Source organism: Pongo pygmaeus, chromosome 23, assembly GCF_028885625.2.
Source record: "Pongo pygmaeus isolate AG05252 chromosome 23, NHGRI_mPonPyg2-v2.0_pri, whole genome shotgun sequence".
Taxonomy (NCBI): Eukaryota; Metazoa; Chordata; class Mammalia; order Primates; family Hominidae; genus Pongo; species Pongo pygmaeus.
This window is the reverse complement of record NC_085931.1, coordinates 43,199,225-43,221,691: the sequence shown is the minus strand read 5'-3', so window position 1 is coordinate 43,221,691 and position 22,467 is coordinate 43,199,225. Positions and strand designations below refer to the sequence as shown.

Genomic DNA, 22,467 nt, shown 5'->3' with positions numbered 1-22,467 from the left:
TATCTAGTATATATAATATCTAGTGTACCTATAATATCTAGTGTATATATAATATCTTGTATATATATAATATCTAGTGCATATATATAATATATATATACTAAAACCCTGTCTCTACTAAAAATATAAAAAAATAGCCAGGCGTAGTGATGCACACCTGTAATCTCAGCTTCTCAGGAGACTGAGGCACGAGAATCTCTTGAACCCGGGAGGCAAAGGTTGCAGTGAGCCAAGATTGTGCCATTGCACTCCAGCCTGAGTGACAGAACATGACTCTGTCTCCAAAAACGAAAGACAAGAAAAATAAATAAATTTTACATATATATATACACACACACATATATATAAAATATAAAAATTCCCATACATTTGGAAAACAAGAAATATAAATAGGCTAAGGTCAAGGAATAAATCATAATGAAAATTAGAATACATTTGAGCATAAGGGAATTGTTACATATTAAAACTTATGTGATTCAGATAAATAAGTGCTTAAAAGAAAATTCAACTTAAAAGCCTATCTTGGTAAAGAAATCAAAGAACATCTGAATTAATGAAGAGACGTACCATGTTCATGAGTTGGAAGACAACACAGTAAATGTGTCAATTTTCCCCAAGTTGATACACAAGTTTGACTGAAAACTAATGTCAGCCATACTTTCCACAAATTAAAAATAGAACAGTTGGCCCCGGCGCAGTGCCTCACGCCTGTAATCCCAGCACTTTGGGAGGCCAAGGTGGGGGATCAGGAGGTCAGGAGTTCAAGACCAGCCTGACCAATATGATGAAACCCCATCTCTACTAAAAATACAAAAAATTGGCCAGGCATGGTGGCACATGCCTGTAACCCCAGCTACTCGGGAGGCTGAGGCAAGAGAATCGCTTGAACCCAGGAGGCGGAGGGTGGCAGCCTGGGTAACAGTCAAATAAACACAACATATATAAAAAGGAAGAGAATAATGAAGATAAATATACAACTAAAGAAAAAGAAAATAAACATAACACAGAGAGGATCAGCAAAGCCAAATGCTAGCTCTTTAAAAAAATAAAATTGATAAATCCCTAGCAAAACTGATATGATAAAAATGAAAGAAGACAAATTCCAATATCAGAAATTAAAAAGAAAACACCACTACACATCCAGCAAGCATAAAAAAGAGGCTGAAATGGTTCAAATGTTTGTTTTCCCCCAAAATTAATATTTTGAAACCTAAGACCCAATGTGATAGTATTAAGAGTTGGGGCCCTTAGGAAGTGATTAAGTCCTGAGGATGGAGCCCTCATGAATGGGATTAGTGACATTATAAAAGGGCTGGAGGGGACTTTCTGGGCCTTTTTGCCTTTCCATCTCTTCTACCATATGAAGACACAGCATTCATCCCCAGTGGACACAGCAACAAGCCGTCATCTTGGAGGCAGAGAGTGAGTCTTCCCCCAGACCCCACATCTGCCAGTTCCTTGATCTTGGACTTCCCAGTATTCAGAACTGTGAGAAATAAATTTCTATTGTTTGTAAGTTACCCAGTCTGAGGTATTTTGTTACAGCAGCCCAAAAGGACTAAAAAGGAAATTGTTATGAAAAAATCATATCCAAAGCATTTGAAAATATAAAAGAAATACTTTTCTTTAAAAAGTACAAATTTTCAAAGCTGATATTAGAAAAATAAAAATTTAAAAAGTCCTATAGTAATTAAATCAATTGAATCCATAACCAAATCTTTCCCACTAAGAAAACCCCAGGGACAAGGATGAAGCTGGAAACCATCGTTCTCAGCAAACAAACTAACACATTTAGAGAAAACACCACATGTCCTCACTCATAAATGGGAGTTGAACAACAAGAACATATGGACACAGGGAGGGGAACATCACACACCAGGGCCTGTCAGGGGATGGGGGGCTAGGGGAGGGAGAGCATTAGGACAAACACCTGATGCATGCAGGGCTTAAAACCTAGATGACGGGTTGATGGGTGCGGCAAACCACCACGGCACATGTATACCTATGTCACAAACCTACACGTTCTGTACATGTATCCCAGAACTTAAAGTAAAATAAGAGTAAAAAGAAAAAAAGAAAACCCCAGGCCCTACAAATTCAACCAAACATTTAAGGAAGAGATCATGCCAATCATAAGCTCTTCTAGAAACCATACCAATCATACACAAGCTCTTCCAGAGAATAGAAAAGCAATAGAAAATGAATATTAAAGAGCATAAAATGGCCTCGATTCATTTTTGCGACTAGAATTACCCTGATGCTAAAACCTGACAAAGCAGTCTCACTCATCAGCATAGACGCAAAAATACCAATTAAAAGACAATAAGACAGAATCAGCATGACCTAATCAGGTATATGAACAGGAACGTCAGTGCATTAGTCCATTCTCACACTACTATAAGACATACTTAAGACTGGGTAGCTTATAAAGAAAAGAGGTTTAATGACTCACAGTTCCACATGGCTGGGGAGGCCTCAGGAAACTTACAATCATGGCAGAAGGCACCTCTTCACAAGGTGGCACATGGTGGCACACGCCTGTAATCCCAGCTACTCAGGAAGCTGAGGCAGAATCGCTTGAACTGGGAGGCAGAGGTTGCAGTGAGCTGCATTGCACTCCAGCAACAAGAGCGAAACTCCATCTCAAATGAAACCAGAAAGGAGAGGAGCGTGATGGAGGCAGCCCCTTATAAAACCATCAGAACTCACTCACTCTCACGAGAACAGCATGGGAAAACCACCCCCATGATTCAATTATCTCCACCTGGTCCCACCCTTGACACCTGGGGATTATTACAATTCAAGGTGAGATCTGGGTGAGGACACAGAGCCAAACCATATCAATCAGGTTGCTTTGACATCAGAAAACGATAAATATAATTAGGAGAATTAGCATTTTTTCTTTAATAGAAAAATATATGATCATTTCAAGAGATACAAAAAAATTGTAAAGTTCAACAGCCATTCAAGATAAAAACAGCTAGGCAAGCTAGGAGTCCAAGGGAACTTTCTTTTAACAGACACTAGCTAGCCACAATAAATTACAGAAAAATCTTACTTGTCTCAATACTTGAAATATGGAAAGCTTTCCTTTCCTGTAAGAAGCAAGCCCATGGTCCCAGCTGTCATCACTGCTACCCAGCATTGACTATGAAGTCCCAGGCAGTACAGCAAGACACAGACAAGAAAAAAACGGTATAAGGATCAAAAAGGAAGAAATTTTCAAACATCACCTTTCACAGATGATATGATTGTATAGGTAGAAAACCTAAAATAATCTAGCATAAATTATTCCCAGTAGCTAAACATTAAGAAATATGTAATCCCAGCAGTTTGGGAGGCTGAGGTGGTCGAATCACCTGAGGTCATGAGTTTGAGACCAACCTGACCAATACAGAGAAACCCCATCTCTACTAAAAATAAAAAATTAGCCAGGTGTGGTGGTGCATGCCTGTAATCCCAGCTACTCGGGAGGCTGAGGCAGGAGAATTGCTTAAACCCAGGAGGCAGAAGTTGCGGTGAGGCACATTGCACTTCAGCCTGGGGAACAATAGCAAAGCTCCATCTCAAAAACAAAAAAAAACAAAGAAAAAAACAAAAAAAAAAAAAAGAGAGAGAGAGACACAGAAAGCAATATGTTATCTCATTCATGCAAAATCTAATGTGGGTTGGTGAAAACCCCTTTAGTTCTAGGCATCCTTCATCCTGTCCACCATCACCTCACTGGTGGCCTCCAAGGTCACCATGATGAAAGACAGAGTGTTAGGGAAACACATCAACTTTTAAACTTTGGCCTAGAAGTGATACATGACACTTCCACTCACACTTCATTCGCTAGAACTAGTCACATGGCCCCACCTAACTACCAGGAAGTAGGAAGTGTAATCTTCCTGTGTGCCCCTCTGGTCATTGATTTTCCCATATATAGAACATACTCTCACTTTCTCAAGAGAGAAAACCCCACTTGAAATTGTCAGCAAATCCAGCTTGAAATTGAGGGTCTTCTTAGGCTAGGCACAGTGGCTCATGTCTGTAATCCCAACACTTTGGGAGACCAAGGCAGGTGGATCACCTGAGGTCAGGAATTTGAGACCAGCCTGACCAATATGGTGAAACCTCATCTCTAAAAAAAAAAAAAAAAGAAAGAAAGAAAGAAATTGAGGGTCTTCCAGTGAACTTCCTAGTGCTCTCCATCAGGTCTATACCTGCTTCTTGGTCTGGAGATTTCTAAACTAGAAGAGACATATTCCTTTCCTCCTATACAGACCCAACATTTAATGATGGAGTAGGGTTAGGACAATAAATACTTTTATTTTTAAATGGAGAGAATGAAGACAGATAGGGGTAACAATTCTGAAATATTCTTAGGCTCTGCACAGTGGCTTATGTCTGTAATCCCAACAACTTTGGGAGACCGAGGCGGGTGGATCACCTGAGGTCAGGAGTTTGAGACCAGTCTGACCAATATTATGAAACCCTGTCTCTAAAGAAAAAAAAAAAAAAAAGAAAGAAAGAAAGAAAAAGAAATTGAGGGTTTTCAAGTGAACTGCCTAGTGCTCTCCATCAGGTCTATACCTGCTTCTTCTTGGTCTGGAGAGTTATTAACTAGAAGAGACATATTACTTGCCTCCTATACAGACCCAATATTCAATGATGGAGTAGGGTTAGGACAACTGCAATAAACACTTTTACTTTTAAACGGAGGGAATGAAGACAGGTAGGGGTAACAATTCTGAAATCTTTCTGAGTAGACATTGTGAAAGCTCCTACCCTCGTTAGAGAAGGTTTCTTCATTAAGCTTCTCTAGGAAGAAGTCCCTTATTCCTTGTTCTCCCTGGCCCTTTTGTCATTCCATCACTCTCCTTGGCCACATCTGAAATGGACGTGGAAGAATATGCTGTGTTTGGACTGTGAAACTCAGCTGCTGTTGGCCCATGGAAAATTAGGGAGCCATAGCTTGTTTTAAGTCATGAATCGTCCGAGCCTTTTTTAGTTCAAACTGTGGGTTTCTTTTGTAATACAATGTCCTTAAAAACTTAGTCTGCTTTTGATTTGTTTCCAAAGAGTTCCCTGTACCGTAACTCCCCCAAAAGTTATTTTTCAGATGTAGATCTCAACTTATTTACCTTCTTTGCTCCCCCATCTCTCTCACACACAATATCATGGCACTTACCTTGAGTCTATCTGAATCTTTTTAATCTGCCTTTTGCCCTGAGGTAGTTTGGGCCTTTGTTGTTCAATGGTGTTGTCAATCCTGTATCAAATTAGTTGGCATCTGGAAGCAGTCAGCTTTTTAATTTTGCTAAGCCCTAACTTTCTGGAATTTCTCTATTTCCTTTATTGCTGCTCACAAACTAGCCACTTATTTCTTGTAAGGCTTTGTTGAATGAAGACAACAGCCAAGATATGCTTAACAATAGCCTTCTTTCTTAGTCTTCTTAATGCAAGTATGCCATTTAACAAGTGTATTACCATTAATAGTACAGATTGCCATGCCCCAGCCTCCAGTATCAGTGTCCTTGGCACACACCACCAGCCACTAAGCTAATGCTGTATATTTTGGCTTTTTGATACAGCAGCACCAATGATTAGTCGGGACAGCATAGGCTATGCTGAGGTAAAAAACAAAGGGTTGTTTATCGCTCACACAAAGATGATGCAATCAGGCAAAGCTCCAGGGAAGAAACTCTCCTCCATAAAGTGATGCAGGGATCCAACTGCTTTCATCTTGTGTCTCCACAATTTCAACACAGAGCCTCCCCGCAGTGAATGTCATGGAAAGGGAAACAGAATAAAGGAGGCACTCTTCATGACCTCATCCCAGAAATAGTGTTATATATTGCCTTCCTAAAACTCCCCAAATTAAAACATACTACAAAAACACTATGACCAAATCAATATGTCATTGGCATAAGAATGACAGATTAGAATATAAAATATATGTGAGTATATATAATAATTTAATATAACAAAAGCATTTCAATACAGTGGGGAATTATTATTTAATACATAATTATTTTGGTTTTCACTAAACCACAGATATTTAACTGGCATAACAGGCTACCTATCCAGAAAAGAAAATAAAACTGGACTCCTGTTTTAGCCATACATGAAAATAAGGGCCAGGCGCGGTGGCTCACACCTGTAATCCCAGCACTTTAGGAGGCTGAGGTGGGAGGAGCACGAGATCAGGAGATCGAGACCATCCTGGCTAACACAGTGAAACCCCGTCTCTACTAAAATACAAAAAAAATTAGCCGGGCTTGTTGGCGGGCACCTGTAGTCCCAGCTACTGGGGAGGCTGAAGCGGGAGAATGGTGTGAACCTGGGAGGTGGAGCTTGCAGCGAGCCGAGATCACACTACTGCACTCCAGCCTGGTGACAGAGCGAGACTCTGTCTCCAAAAAAAAAAAAAAGAATATCAAATCTTAACATGCCGAAAGTGGCACTGCTTTGTACAGTTTTCTGTACTTGTTTCACTCATGATATTTTCTCATGCGTGTAGTATCTGTTCATATCCCTGGGCCTTCTACCAAATGACTTGTGTATGTTTTCTGAGATCTAAATCTTTCCTTCTGCCAAGTCTGCAGTGTTATAATTTTATAATCTGTAATAGCATTTAAAGTATTTGGAGTTTGTTTGTTTGTTTTTGTTTGTTTGTTTTGCTTTCTCTTGTTTAGGAAATAGCGCCGTATGCTGTAGAGTTAGGTAGTTGAAAGAATCAAAAAGGAAATAAGGTTTGGTTTGCTTTTGTAACTTCTGATTAAATAACTCACTCAGCAAATACTTGTGAGCTGTGCCAGCAGTAGTGATGTGACAGACACAGACTTGGTTTTCAAAGATTTTATAAAGTAATAATAGATGCATACAAGTAAACATCTGATTAAGACTATACTATACTAGAGCATTTAGGGATGGTAAAGGTGGAACACTTACCCCAAACAAAGCAGAAACTGTTTAGAAAAGGCTTCTATCACTGCATTTTCTCATGAGCATTTCTTCTTTGTTTTTGTGTCCATTTTACACTCCAGCCTGTAGGTGTACCACATATTTAATCATTCCTCTGTGGACATGGAGGCTGTTTTCTGTTTCCCCCTTCCGTAAACAATATTACAACAGATGTCTCTGTAATGGAAATTGTAGCACATGTCTGGATTATCTTCTCAGGGTAAATTTTTAGAAATGGCCTTATTGCATTATAGTATATGAATATTTTTGAGATTCTTGATATATAGTATAAGATGGTCTTCCAGAAAGTGTATATTCCTTGTGTTTTGTACAAAAAAGGGGGTGGGAGGTAGTGCAGTGTGGTGGTAGCAGCGACATCCACGGAGCTAGAAGTGGGCGGTGATGCTGTCTGTCTCCAGTAAGTCATCCAGGATGATGTCGGACGTGGTGCCGATCTTCTTGGCCAGCTTGCTGCTCCATGGTGCTCAGATACAGGTAGCGGTGGAGCAGCTCCCTGTCCAGCTCGCAGCACAGCATTCTGGAGGATGCGGAGGTCCACATGCAGCATCCGGAAGGTGCGGAGGTTGAGGCCTGCGTGGTGCGGCAGCACGTTCAGCAGCATCAGCAGCCTCCAGTAGGTTTTCTCCTGCATGGGCAGTAGCAGCCCGATGCCACCATCCAGGGTGGTGAACCACGTGATATGCTTATTCTCCCACAACCGACTTTTTGCTGAGCCCCTCAGTGGCTCCCTGGCACAGGGTCCTTTAGAATGTGTTCACATGGGCACCCACATGGAAGTCTGCCCAGCGCAGCAGGCACATGCCCCCAAAACTCTCCTTGGCTTCAGGCAGGTACATATGGTCAGACACCAGAAAACCCAGCTGGGTGTTGTCCACCATAAAGTCCACGCTGTACACCTCCAGGGTCTTGGCATCCCGCAACAGGAGGCTCAGCGTCTTGCTCTCCTCCTGGTAACAGCAGCCAGATGCTCTTCATGAGGTCGGCTGCCAGGATGAAGTTCTTGACGCTGATCATCTGGTGGATGTCGAGCTGCCTGTCGATGAAGGCCACGCCCGTCAGCTCGCTGGCCCGCAGGCTCCACAGGAAAATCTTCTGGCTGATGGCCGACACCAGGTGGCCTTGCAGTGCACAGGGCAGTCACGGGCCCCTTCTGCTCCTCCTCGTAAAGGACTTTGAACTTGTTCTTGGTTAAGGGCTGGCCGGGCTTGGGTACCACCTCAATCACATCGATGATCAAGATCCGCCCTCAGCACGTGACCTCCTCCTCCTCCTGCATGAGGCAGGTCCCGGTGGCCACATAGCCTTTGAGGCCCAACCCGGTCTCCTCGCTGCAGAGACACTGTCTTTGTGCTGGTCACATGCTCCCGCTTCTGCAGCTCAATCCTGGCATTGGGAATAGCCTCCCAGCAGACTAGGGAGATGAACTGGATGGAGAAGGCCACCTCCTGGGGGTGGATGCACTGCTCATCTCTCTCGATGGTCTCAAACGCCTTCTCCTCACCAGTCATGTGTGGGATGCAGGTGCACAGTGTATTGGTGCTGGTGGCCACAGCATACATCTTGGACTCCACGTGGTAAGCCACACAGTGGACCGTGCAGCACAGCAGGATCTTCCTGACAGGCCACGGGGAATCATAGGACAGGTAGGCAGGAAGGACGCCGATCCTCAGCTTGCCGTGTCTGTTGAAGTACAGGAAGCCGCGGGGACAGTTGACATTGTGGAATAGAGCGAAAGAGTCGATAGGGCCATTGATGCCCACGGGGTGCAGCCGCAGCACCCCTCAGTCTGTCGCCAGGAGCCAGTGAGGTGAGGGGCTGCAGATGAACACTCCTGAGTAGCCATACATGTCCTCGAAGTATGGAAATGCGCCACGCGGCCCCAGGCCTGGCCCTCTCCTCTGTGTGGCCACCTGCTTTCTTCTTGGATGGCTTCGGCTTCTTCTCACGGAAGCTGATGTTGTGAAGGACTTTCTTAAAGTGGACTTTGAGATTGCCCTGGCCGAGCCGAGAGTCGTGTAGGAAGGCCTTGTAGATAAGTAGCTTTTGGTCCACATGCACCAGCAGGTAAGGCGTGCTCTGGCGGCTGCCCAGCACAACCAGCAGCACCTCCTTGATGAGAGAGGCACCTCCTCGTGGCACATGGCCTTCTCCCTGCGGGCCTCGCCCTGTGTGGTGGGCTCTCCAAAGGAGCTGTCCATGAGGACCCGCTGCCCCACAGGGAAGTTCTTCATCAAGAACACCAGCCACCAGTCGGGGAGCTGGCAGGTCGCCATGGTGCCATTCTCCTGCAACAGCAGGCACCAGTGGATGGGCTCTGTCTGGAAGGGTACAGAGTCCCAGTCGGCAGGGGCTGGCTGCTTCTTCTGGCCTCCTCCTTGCTGGGGCTGAAGAGGGAGTCCAAATCCCCACACAGCATCTCCTCATCACCCACTGTGGGGCTAGTCTCCGAGCCCAGGCTCTCTGCCTCTAAGCCACTGCGGCCCCCTAGCTCATCGTGAGCCCCGCTCAGGCAGTTCTCAATGGTGAACATGCCACTGAGGTCTCGGTACAGGCACAGCGTGATCACCTTGTGCTGATGGTGCAGCGGGGGCTTGTGCAGCACCAGGTGGTGGTGGCAGCCACTGTAGGAGTGTGCTCTTCTGCAGGAACATGGTGACGTGGCCGTCGGCGCTCATGATGACCACGTAGGGGTTGCCTACAGTGCACTGCACGTTGCAGGTGACCAGGTCCACAGGGATGAAGTACAGCTGATTCACTCCTTCCAGCAGGTGGATGCCCAGCAGCGACACTTGGACAATGTAGTGGTTGTCCCCGATGTTTTTGGCAAAGACCGTGGGGCCTTGCGTGGCAAAGCCACTGGTGTCCAGCTCCATGATCTCCTGCCCCATCTGCAGGAATATGGTTGAGTCTTCCTGGGTCAGAATCAGGAATCACTGTCTGCGGTTGTCATTGTCCGCTTCGGGGGTGCTGGGTTCCTGCTCTGTGCCCTCCCCCTTGAGATTCTCTTTCTCCTCCTTAGGCACCAGGGCAATGACTGTCCACATGTTGTAGCAGCCGGGAAGCTCAAAGGTTGTCACCACCTAGGGCTGGATGCTCTTCTGCAGCACCGACAGAGCCCCATTCTTCCCGTGGCCAGAGCAAACCACAATCTCCAGGTCCAGCTGGGGTTGTTCAGAAACTCTTCAGAGAGGAAGGCAGGCTCGCCCATGGCAGCACTGGTGCAGGGTCCAATGTTAAGGATGCTGTCACACGCCTCAAAGGTAGGTGGCCAGCTGTGTGCCCGACTGGGCGTCGCTGCCGTACACTTCAATCTCGTCCACGTCGTCCTGTGACACGGACTTGTCCCTGGCTGACCAGCTGGCCATGCGTCCACTCGTTTCTTCCGTGAGGGAGGCTATTCCTTGTCAGCAGCCTCAGACAGCACTGGCCGGGGGCTCCTGAAGCTTCTCTGTGTACTTGAGGAGGAGAGAGTTGCCCAGGCAAGAACTCAGGAAGAGGGCTCCATGGTGACCATGCTGGTGGTGAGGACGTTGGTGGCCGCCTTGTCAAAAGTGGAACACTTGGACGCTACGCATGCCATCGGTGATGAGGGTCAGCACGTAGATCTCGCCGCCCTTGAGGGAGATGACCATCTTGTCATAGGAGATGAAGGTGGCCTGGGCGCAGTCCAGGGTGATTCACACACCCACCTGGGTGCACAGCAGGAAAACTGTGGTGCCTGTGGTGAGGCTGCTGAGAGCCACACCATACGGGGGAATGCTCTGGTTCAGGTATAACAGCAAGCTGACGACAAAGACCACCACCCCACCTATGGGCTTGGGCACGGCCAGAGCCTGGGTGCAGTCAAAGGGCAGCTGGTGAGAGATCAGATGACGGGATGCACCTTCTGCGTGATGTTAGCAAGATGGCCACGATGGAGCATGTGTCCTGCCACACAGCCACGTGCCCGGGCCGGTCTGGTTGGGCTCGAACAGGATGGGCTCGTAGTAGCCGTGCAGGAACTGCAGGTCAATGATGTTGAGCAGCTTCTTATCTAGGGCCTGCACATCGATGATGTAGCTTCTATAGGACAGGCCAGCCCAGTCCTATAGAATCAAAATACGTATTTTAAAAAGATCTCCAGGTAATTTAATATAAACAAGCTTGAGAAGTTATGTTTTAGGTCAGTGCTACACCCAAAGAAATATGAGAGCCACATGTACAATTTTAAATTTTCTTGTAGACATGCTAAAAAAGTAATAAAAAACATGCAGCTGTGCGTGGTGGCTCACGCCTGTAATCCCAGCACTTTGGGAGGCCAGGGTGGGCAGATCACAAGGTCAGGAATTCGAGACCACCATGGCCAACATGGCAAAACCCTGTGTTTACTAAAAATATAAAAATTAGCCCGGCGTGGTGGCATGCTCCTGCAGTCCCAGCTACTCAGGAGGCTGAGGCAGAATCGCTTGAACCCAGAAGGTAGAGCATGCAGTAAGCCAAGATCACACCACTGCACTCAGCCTGGGCGAAAGAGCGAAACTCCGTCTCAAGAAAAAAAATGCAAAAAATACTTTAAATAGTATATTATAAGCCTGTATATCCCAAATTATTATCATTTTCACAGAGGACACTAACCACATTTCAAGGGCTCTACAGCCAATGGCGACTACCACATTAGACAGCACAGGCCTAGAGCACGACCTAACTATTACATTCCCTTCAAAATCTCTAGTCATCTCTAGTCGATATTCAACTATGGTTTGGGGGGCATAAATATTTCAGGTGCCAGAATTCAGCCTATGCCCATATTTAATGGAGAACATTTTGAACGGCTACTTTTTCAGGGCCATTAACGGGCTGAGAGCAAATTGTACAGATTTCTTACCTTGGAACTTCAGCATCTTTGGGTTCTGATATAGAATTGTCAGCTGGGGCTCCAGTTCCTTGATTTTAGAATCCATCTTTTCCAGCTGGAAATCGGGCCTGATGTCATTCTTCTGAGTAGCCACAGAGTGAAATGAACACATTACACCTTCCTCATTGGGCTCCTTCAGAAGTGAACTGATGCAGCGGATGCAGCAGACACATCCACGACTTAGGTACATGGATTTTTCAAGATAAGATAGGGAGATGAGACATCGACTCGCTTCTTGAAATTGTTCAGCCGTGACCACTCTCTATGGAAAAATGTACATGCTATTAGAGTGTCATGAGTTGATGGACAACACTCCTTGGAAATCTTTCCTCCTTATATACATAGAGATATAGGGGCCTACTATGCACAATTACTAGTGAAACATAATGAAACACAATATAAATACATACATAAAAGACTCAGGGCCTTGAGCTTCTGATATTTTAAATGCTAGCTGGAGTGCAGTGGCGCGATCTTGGCTAACTGCAAGCTCCGCCTCCCGGGTTTACACCATTCTCCTGCCTCAGCCTCCCGAGTAGCTGGGACTACAGTCGCCCACCACCATGCCCGGCTAATTTTTTGTATTTTTAGTAGAGATGGGGTTTCACCGTGTTAGCCAGGATGGGCTTGATCTCCTGACCTCGTGATCCACCTGCTTCAGCCTCCCAAAGTGCTGGGATTACAGGCGTGAGCTACTGCGCCCGGCCAGTACTTGATTCTTTCTTTCGGAAGTTGATGTCGTAAAAGTGTCTATACTGGGCTGTCCTGCCACATGTGGCTCTTGAGCACCTGAAATGGGGCATATCAGAATTGAGATGTGCTTTCAGTGTAAAAGGCACAGTGGATCTGGAAAATGTAATGAGAAATAGAGAATGTAAATGATGTTGTTAAGAACTTTTAAAGGTTGGCTGGGTGCAGTGGCATGTGCCTGTAGTCCTAGCTCCCTGGGAGGCTGAGTCGGAAGCATCACCTGAGCCCAAGAAATTGAAGCAACAGTGAGCTATTATCGTGCCACTGCACTCCAGCCTGGGTGATGGAGGGAGACCCTGTCTCTTAAAAACAATTTTAAAGTTAATTTCATGCTGAAATGATAAAATTTTCTGTATTAAAATTTTAATTTTTTCTTAATTTATTCTCACCTCTGCTCCACTAGGTTCTCCCCTGGCCTCCAGTTGCTTCCACTGACAACTCAGCTGGAGTGAGCTCCACTTACAGGGGGTTTTTGTGTAGAGTGTCCCTCGTCCCACCTTATTCACATCCTGCTTATCATTCTTAATCCAATCAGATTTTAATTATGCTATATATGAGATTTTTACTGACATCAAAAGCAGATTGCCACAAAGGAGATCATCCTCACTAAAGGGTTTTCAAAGTTAATATGGACAAATACTGCCACATCATTCTAAATTAGGTCTTGTATATCGTGGGTGTTGGTAAGATTTGGGATCAGGATTGAAACTGTTCAAACAAAATATTTGGCATCAAAATTAATTGTTATGAATGGAGCTAATTTCAAATTGTTTTTGATCATGAAAATAAAAACCCACAGTTTGATTAAGAAAATTAGTCAAACTTACTCACAGGTCTTTCCTAAAACCACACTCATTCGACCAGTCATTTATTAGAAAGGACTTACTCTTGTGAAGATCCACGTTTAGAAGAGGTTGAATTCACTTCCACATAATAAATTGTAAATATATTTTTTCTGCATTATGATTTTCTTAAGAACATTTTCTTTTGTCTAGCTTACTTTATTGTAAGAACACAGTATATAACACATATACAAAATATGTGTTAACTGACTTGATATTATGGGTAAGGCTTCCAGTCAACAATGGGCCATTCATCCTTAAGTTATTGGGAAGTCAAAAATTATGCACAGATATTAGACTGCCGGGGGCTCAGTGCCCCTAAAGCCCACATTTTTTAAGGGTCAGCTGTATCTAAAAATCTCAAGAACATTGCCTGTGGCCAGTATTTATAATTTTTTCTTTGCTTTTAGACAAAATCATTCCTGTACATTTAATTCCATTAATATTACTCTCTGTATTTATAAATAGTTTGTGCTTAATCTGTAAAGTGTGAACAGGTTTTAGTTTTTGCATGACTATTGCAGACATATTGAACCACATTTGATAAATGAAGTAATAGTGAAACTACCTGGGGTTTTCTCTCAGCTGCCTCCCTCTTCCTTGTCTCCAGGTGGCGCTGTGTGGAAGTTTATGAAGAGACCTGGTCCAGATCCAAGCTTTCTGTCCCCATTCTACTTTCTGAAATACCCACCAAAAGACACGGACCCCTGGCATCTCATAACCACTCAGTTAGTCATCATTTCTGTTTTTTAATAGCTGAGGATATCCTGACTACCTGCTCTTCACAAGATTATTACAAATTATACTAGTTTAAATTCAAAGGCAAAGTTCCCCCCTTCCTGCTCCCTGGAAACCTTTATCCCTGAATGACATGGCTAAATGGCTAAGCTCCCCTGCACCCAATGCCCTGATCAAGTGTTTCTTCCTGTAGGAGCCTTTCCTTTTGCCCCAAGACAAATCCTTTCTCTGTTGTCCTCCCCTGGCAACTTATAAACACTTGTAACAGAATCTGTTACTATTCTTATTTGTATTGATGTGGTCTTAAAAGAGTCAAACTTAGTTGAGAGCTGTATCTGTGGCCTACATTTTGTTCTGTTTGTTTTGTTTTGTTTTTTCCTTTTTTTGAGACAGAGTCTCACTCCATCACCCAGGCTGGAGTGCAGTGGCGTGATCTGGGCTCACTGCAACCTCCACCTCCCCGGTTCAAGCGTTTCTCGTTCCTCTCCCTCCCCGAAAGCTGGAATTACAGGCATGCGCCACCACACCCAGCTAATTTTTGTATTTTTAGTAGAGGGAGGTTTCACCATGTAGGCTGGGCTGGTCTCAAACACCTGGCCTCAAGTGATCCACCCACCTCAGCCTCCAAAAGTGTGTAGCCTACATTTTGGATATGAAATATGAAAAATATTTACCAAAAAGTAGACAACAAATAGTTACTATTGGATCCACAGATAATTTAATCAATCTAGTTTCCTTCATATTTCCTCTTGCTTTTCATCCTCCTTGCAGTTTCATGTTCTCTGGAGGTCATCTAAAACAATAATATAATTTAAGGAAGCAAATTTTTTTTTCTTGAGACAGGGTCTTGCTCTGTTGCCCAGGCTGGAGTGCAATGGTACAATTATGGCTCACTGTAGCCTCGAACTCCTGGGCTGAAGCCATCCTCCTGCCTCAGCCTCCCCAGTAGCTGGGACTACCAGTACGTGCTACCAAGACTGGCTAATTTTTAAACTATTTTGTAGAGATGAGGGTCTCACTATATTGCCAGAACTGGTCTTAAGCAATCTTCCCACCTTGGCCTTCCAAAGTGCTGGGATAACAGGTGTGAGCCACCATGCCTGGCAAGGAAGCAAATTTGATTTTACATCATCCAAAGAGTAAAACAAAGGAAGTATATCTGAGTTGTAGTACATCAATAAGTGGAAATATTAAGATTCTATATAAATTATTTGTGATTTCCTTTCTGAGAAGAAAGAGACTACAATTCTTATTACACATGTGCATTTTCAAACATTTCCAAACTTGAGATGAAAAAAAGAAAGAAAATATGAGACAGTAACTATATTTGAGGTATATTCTTTCAACAGACTATAAACGTGTGAGGTTCACACATTTATCAGCCAACAACAGATTCAAAACACATACATTCTTAGTCTTAACAAGGGCTACAAAAAAGTGTGGAACAGCTATCAGTAATATATTTTGTGTTAATATGAATTCTAGGCTTGGGTAAAACATGCAGGTATGATTTATTACAACTTTAGATGTCTTCTTTTTAAATGTTATTTCTCTTTTAGGACTTCGGTCTGATTAAATGTTATTTCTTTTTTAGGACTTCGGTCTGATTAATAGATGTCTTCTTTTTTCTGGTTTCTTGTTTTGTTTTGTTTTGAGACTGGGTCTCTGTCGCCCACTGCTGCTAGAGTGCGGTGGCATAACCATGGCTCACTGTAACATTAACTACATGGGCTCAGGTGATCCACCTCAGCCTCCCAAGAAGCTGGGACCACAGGCACATGCCACCATGCCCAACGAATTTTTTCTATTTTTTGTAGAGATGGGGGTCTCACCATTTTGCCCAGGCTGGTCTAGAACCCCTGGATCAAGTGATCCTCCTGCCTTAGCCTCCCAAAGTGCTGAGATTACAGGCGTGAGCTGCCACACCTGGTTGAGATTTCTTAGTTCTATTATATTCTCTAATATAAAAAAAGAAAGGTCATCGTCCAGTTTTAAGTGGTCTCAGGACAATTACTTTTTCTTTTTATTTTTTTTATTATACTTTAAGTTCTGGGGTACATGTGCAGAACATGCAGGTTTGTTACATACGTATGCAGCTATCTAGGCAATCCTATACAACCGTATCGGCGATATTGGCTTCATCCTGGTCTTAGCATGATTTCTCTTACACTCCAACTCATGAGAACTACAACAAATATTCCTCCTAAACAATAACCCCAACCTCCTCCCACTGCTAGGACTCCTCCTAGCCGCAGCTGGCAAATCAGCTCAACTAGGCCTCCACCCCTGACTGCCCTCGGCTATAGAAGGTCCAACCCCCGTCTCAGCCTTACTCCACTCAAGTACTATGGTCGTAGCCGGAGTCTTCTTACTCATCCGCTTTCACCCCTTAACAGAAAACAATCCACTAATCCAAACCCTCACACTATGCTTAGGAGCCATTACCACCCTATTCGCAGCAATCTGCGCCCTCACACAAAATGACATTAAGAAAATCGTAGCCTTCTCCACCTCAAGCCAACTAGGACTTATAGTAGTCACAATTGGTATCAACCAACCATACCTAGCATTCCTCCATATCTGCACCCACGCCTTCTTTAAAGCCCTCTTATTTATATGTTCTGGGTCCATCATTCATAACCTCAACAATGAGCAAGACATCCGAAAAATAGGAGGGCTGCTCAAAACCATACCCCTAACCTCGACCTCCTTCACTATTAGCAGCCTAGCCCTCTCAGGAACACCTTTCCTCTCAGGCTTCTACTCCAAAGACCTCATTATTGAAACCGCAAGCATATCCTACACCAACGCCTGAGCCCTGTCTATTACTCTCTTCGCTACCTCACTAACAAGCGCCTATAGCACTCGAATAATCCTCCACACCCTTACAGGCAAACCCCGCTTCCCAACCCCGATCACCATCAACGAAAACAACCCCGCTCTACTTAATCCCATCAAATGCCTTACAATGGGAAGCCTATTTGCAGGATTCCTCATTACCAGCAACATTCCCCCTAAATCCCTCCATGGTGGTTTGCTGCACCCATCAACCCATCATCTACATTAGGTATTTCTCCTAATGCTATCCCTCTCCCAGCCCCCAACCCCATGACAGGCCCCAGTGTATGATGTTCTATGTTCATGTGTTCTCATTGTTCAACTCCCCTTATGAGTGAGAACATGCAGTGTTTGGTTTTCTGTTCTTGTGTTAGTTTGCTGAGAATGATGGTTCCCAGCTTAATGCATGTCCCTGCAAAGGACATGAACTCATCCTTTTTTATGGCTGCATAGTATTCCATGGTGTATATGTGCCACATTTTCTTTAACCAGTCTACCATTGATGGGCATTTGGGTTGGTTCCAAGTCTTTGCTATTGTGAGTAGTACTGCAATAAAAATACGTGTGCATGTGTCTTTATAGTAGAATGATTTATAATCCTTTAGGTATATACACAGTAATGGGATTGCTGGGTCAAATAGTATTTCTAGTTCTAGATCCTTGAGGAATCGCCACAGTGTCTTCCACAATGATTGAACTTATTTACACTCCCACCAACAGTGTAAAAGCGTTCCTATTTCTCCACATCCTCCCCAGCATCTGTTGTTTCCTGACTTTTTAATGATCGCCATTCTAACTGGTGTGAGATGGTATCTCATTGTGGTTTTGGTTTGCATTTCTCTAATGACCAGTGATGATGAGCTTTTTTTCACATGTTTCTTGGCCGCATAAATGGGTAGACTGCATGTTTCTAAGGAATTGGTTCATTTTATCTGGGCTAACCAATTTGTTGGCATACAAATGTTTATAGTATTCTCTTAAAATCTTTTTAATTTTTATGAAATCAGTATTGAGGCAGGGCTCAGTGGCTCATGCCTGTACTCGCAGCACTTTGGGAGGCTGAATCACTTGAACCCAGTGTTTGAGACCAGCCTGTGCAACATGGTGAAACCCTGTCTCTAACAAAAAACAACAAACAGACAAAAACTAGCCAGGCATGGTGGTGTATGTTTGTAGCTGTGCATGCACTCCAGCCTGGTCGACAGTGATACCTTGTCAAAAAAAAAAAAAATGTAGGGCCGGGCACAGTGGCTCATGCCTGTAATCCCAGCACTTTGGGAGGCCAAAGCGGGCGGATCACGAGGTCAGGAGATCGAGACCATCCTGGCTAACACAGTGAAACCCCATCTCTACTAAAAATACAAAAAATTAGCTGGGAGAGGTGGTGGGCACCTGTAGCCCCAGCTACTCGGGAGGCTGAGGCAGGAGAATGGCATGAACCTGGGAGTCAGAGCTTGCAGTGAGCCGAGATCGCGCCACTGCATTCCAGCCGGGGCAACAGAGCGAGACTCCGTCTCAAAAAAAATAAAAATAAAAATAAAAATGTAGTGATGTTCGCACTTTTATTTCTGACTGTAGGAATTTGAACTTTCTTTTTTGCACTTGGACGTTCTGTGCATGTATCCCAGAACTTGGAGTCTAAACAAACAAAAAAAAACATGCAGTCCACCAACTCTGAGTCATCTTCAGGAAAGAAACAACAGACCTGGAACTGGTAAGAAGACTGAGTCAATAATCAAAAACTTGGCGATAAAGAAGAGCCCTTCAGCGGGACACAGGCCCGCTCCCAGAAGGTGGGCCATCAGGGTGACTAGAAGCTGCTAGCATTCAGTTTGCACAGTGAGGCCCCTCCGAGCCCCTCCCATCAGACCTGCTGTGAGCAGCAACCTGTGGCTGTGGCTGTGGCTGTGGCTGTGACTGGCAGAGGTGTCTGGGGTGGGGCCAAAGTAGTCCCTCGGAGCCCTCACACACTATTGGTGGGAATGTAAATTAGTCCAACCACTATGGAGAACAGTGTGAAGACTCCTCAAAAAACTACAATTGGGGCCACCATGTGATCCAGCAATCCCACTGTTGGGCATATACCCAAAAGAAAGAAAATCACTGTATTGAAGAGATATTTGCACTCCCTTATTTATTGCAGCACTATTCACAATAGCCAAGATGTGGAAGCAACTTAAGTGTCTATCAACAAATGAATGGATAAAGAAAATGTGATGTATATGTACAATGGAATACTATTCAGGCATAAAAAAGGAGATCATGTCATTTGCAACAACATGGATGGAACTGAAGATTATTATGTCAAGTGAAATAAGCTAGTCACAGAAAGACAAACATCTCATGTTCTCACTTATTTGTGGGATCTAAAAATCAAAATAGTTGAACTCATGGACATAGAAAATAGAAGGATGTTTATGAGAGGCTGGGGAGGGTATTGTGGAGCTGGGAGGGAGGTGAGGATGGTTAATGGGTACAAAAAAATAGAATGAATAAAACATACTATTTGATAGCACAACAGGGTGACTATAGTCAATATTAATCGTACATTACAAAACAAACAAACACAAAGTTGCCCCTTGGCTTCGCTGCTTTGGGGGAGAGTGGCCCAGCTCCCCGGGCGACCATCCTGTACTGGCCAGGGTGTGCCAACCTTATCTGGCTGGAAGTTCGGGGCAGCAGGACTCTGACCCTGCCCCTAGTAAGGGGCTTCCCCAAGCAGTGCCATTTAGGGGGACGCCCTGGGTGTGAGCCTGAAAGCTCCAGCTCTCTGCCTTGCCATGTAAATGTGTTCTTTGGGCCACAAGCCCCCACCTCGCTCCTGCCTCACTCCTAGGAACAACGAAGGTGGACAATTGCTCTGGGGGCTACAGAGAGAAAGCTAAGTGGACTGAGTAGGAGCCTGTGAAGAGGGCAGGAGGATAGATTTTCAAAGGGTAAGGAGTGGGCAGCTTAAGGTTGCAATGGCAGAGGGGGCTCTGACCCAGGACCTGAACTGCAGCCAGCTCTTGGTGTGTGGACCACCCAGCTCTGCAGCTGACCCCTCCACTGACCAAACGGGAGAGGAGCGAGCATTCTCCCCTGTGCATATTGATGCATTGTTTAGCCTTTGCTAAGGGTGGGGTGAAGAGAAGTGTGGGTCTCCTGGGTCAGGGGAGGCTGCCTTTTCTAGTGCTCGTGACTTTTTTTTTTTTTTTTGGAGATAGAGTCTCGCCCTGTCGCCCAGACTGGAGTGCAGTGGCACAATCCCAGCTCACCGCAACCTCCGCCTCCTGGGTTCAAACGATTCTCCTGCCTCAGCCTCCTGACTAGCTGGGATTACAGGAGCCCGCCATCACGCCCAGCTAATTTTTGTATTTTTAGCAGAGACGGGGTTTCACCTGTTGGCCAGGCTGGTCTCGAACTCCTGACTTCAGATTATCCACCCACCTCGGCCTCCCAAAGTGTTGGGATTACAGGCATGAGCCACCGTGCCCAGCCTCATGACTTCTTATTCCTGGTCCCATACCTGGATTTGTCTCCATCCGTTTTCGGATTTTTAATAGTTTATTTTATCTTCTGGGTTTTTCATCTAACTCCTCTTGTAGACCTCATTGCTCAGAGTGCACTATTAGGGCAAGGTTCTGCCACTGCCACCCTCCATGAATAGATTTCTCCCTCCTGCACTGGGGATATGGAGAGTGGCTTGTTTCTTTCCCTATCTATCCTAGAAAGATGATTTGTGGGGTTTTGGTTTTGGTTTTTTTTGGCACCAAAATGGCAACTGGGTTGGTGTTGGGGGGATACAGCTGGCCTTGGGTGGAAGCGTTCCTCCGCCGTTTCTCCCTGGTTTCAACAGTGTTAGCATTTGTCCATGAAAATACAATCTTTTCTCTAAAGTAGTAAGAGGTGACAGCTGGGGGGAGTGACTGCTGCTGCTGCTGCCCCCAGCTCCCCCTTTCCCCTATGCACGTGTGGGGGAGACTCCTGTTGTGACTGAATGTAAGCACCCCCACCTCTGCTGCAGCCAATGTAGATGAAGTGGGGCACTCTTACTGTCTCTTTCTGCTCTTTACCTCCAGCTAAGAAACTTTGGAATTAGGGGGCCCAGGGACCTGGAGAGGCCTTAACCCTGTGAGGAAGTATAGGGGGACCCCTCTCCCACCCTCATCCGCTTCTGAGAGTGGTCAATGTTTACAAGCCCCTGAGTCCCCCAGCCCGGGGACCCTGTTGCTTTCTTTCACCAGCCTCAATCTTCCTGGGCCTTCAGTGCTCCCCTGCCCTTCCTGGGGTTGGGGTGGGGGCAGGCATCGCCCTGTGTTCCCCTGTCTGCCTTGTACCCACAATCATCCCACCGCTCCACCCTGTGTGACTTCCCTTTCTTTTACCTACTCCTGTGAATACTCCCTTCTCCCAGTAAAACTTGGTGTGTATTCTCAAAAAAATGGAAAAGCCCTTCACCAAATGACTCACTGGTGAATCCTACCCAACAATTAAGGAAGAATTAACACCTTAATTCTTCCAAAGAATTCCACCTTAATCTCTTCCAAAAAAACTGAAGAGGAGGGAACCCTTCTTAACTCATTACACGAGGCTTGCATGACCCTGATACCAAAAAGAGACAAAGACACTACAAGAACAGAAAAACACAGAGCAGTGTCGTTTATTAATACTAATGCAAAAATAATCTACAAAATAGGTAACCTAATATAGCAGCATATTAAATTATACACCAAGAACATGGGGAATTTTTTCTCAGAATGCAGGGATAGTTCAACATATGAAAATCAGTCAATGTAGTATGCCACGTTAATAGAACAAAGGAAAAAAAAACACCTGGTGCAGAAAAAGCATTGATAAAATTCAGCCGTTTTTGGATAAAACACAATCAACATGGAATATAAGAAAACTCCTTCAATATTATAAAGCCACATATGAAAACCCTATAGCTAATAGGTTAATTTTGCCATTAATAGCTAATAATGCTGAAAGACTAAAAGCTTTTCCCCTGAGATTATGATCTAGACCGTGTGGTCTACTTTCATGACTTTAATAAAAAATGATGTGATTAGAACACTTAACATGAACTTTACACCTTAACAAAATTTTCAGTGTACAAAACAGTACTTAATTGTAGGTACAATGTTGTACAGCAGATCTCTGTCACTTATTCATCTTGTTTAACTGGAACTTTCTGCCTGTTAATTAGCAACTCTCCATTTACCTCCCCCCACGCTCCCTGGCAACTACCATTCCACTCATGAATTCTATGTATTTGACCATTTGGGGTACCTCATATAAGTGGAATTATGCAATATTTGACCTCCTGTGACAGGTTATTTCACTGAGCATAGTGTCCTCAAGGTTCACGCACATTGTTGCATGTTGTAGAATATTCTGCCTTTCAAAGGCTGAATAATATTCCATTGATGCATATACCACATAGTCTTTATCCAT

General features: G+C 44.5%; 1 long non-coding RNA gene and 1 pseudogene across 1 annotated transcript; both read right to left on the bottom strand.

Moving 5' to 3' along the window:
- Window positions 1-206: 206 nt before the first annotated feature.
- LOC129023731 (uncharacterized) lies at window positions 207-3,142 on the bottom strand. The gene is made up of 3 exons (XR_008496883.1): window positions 3,059-3,142; window positions 2,489-2,642; window positions 207-275 (listed from the first exon to the last, which is right to left on the bottom strand). It is a non-coding gene; the product is annotated as an uncharacterized LOC129023731 (long non-coding RNA).
- Window positions 3,143-7,242: 4,100 nt separating this feature from the next.
- Window positions 7,243-18,833, bottom strand: LOC129023159 (cleavage and polyadenylation specificity factor subunit 1-like; annotated as a pseudogene).
- Between the last annotated feature and the right edge of the window lie 3,634 nt (window positions 18,834-22,467).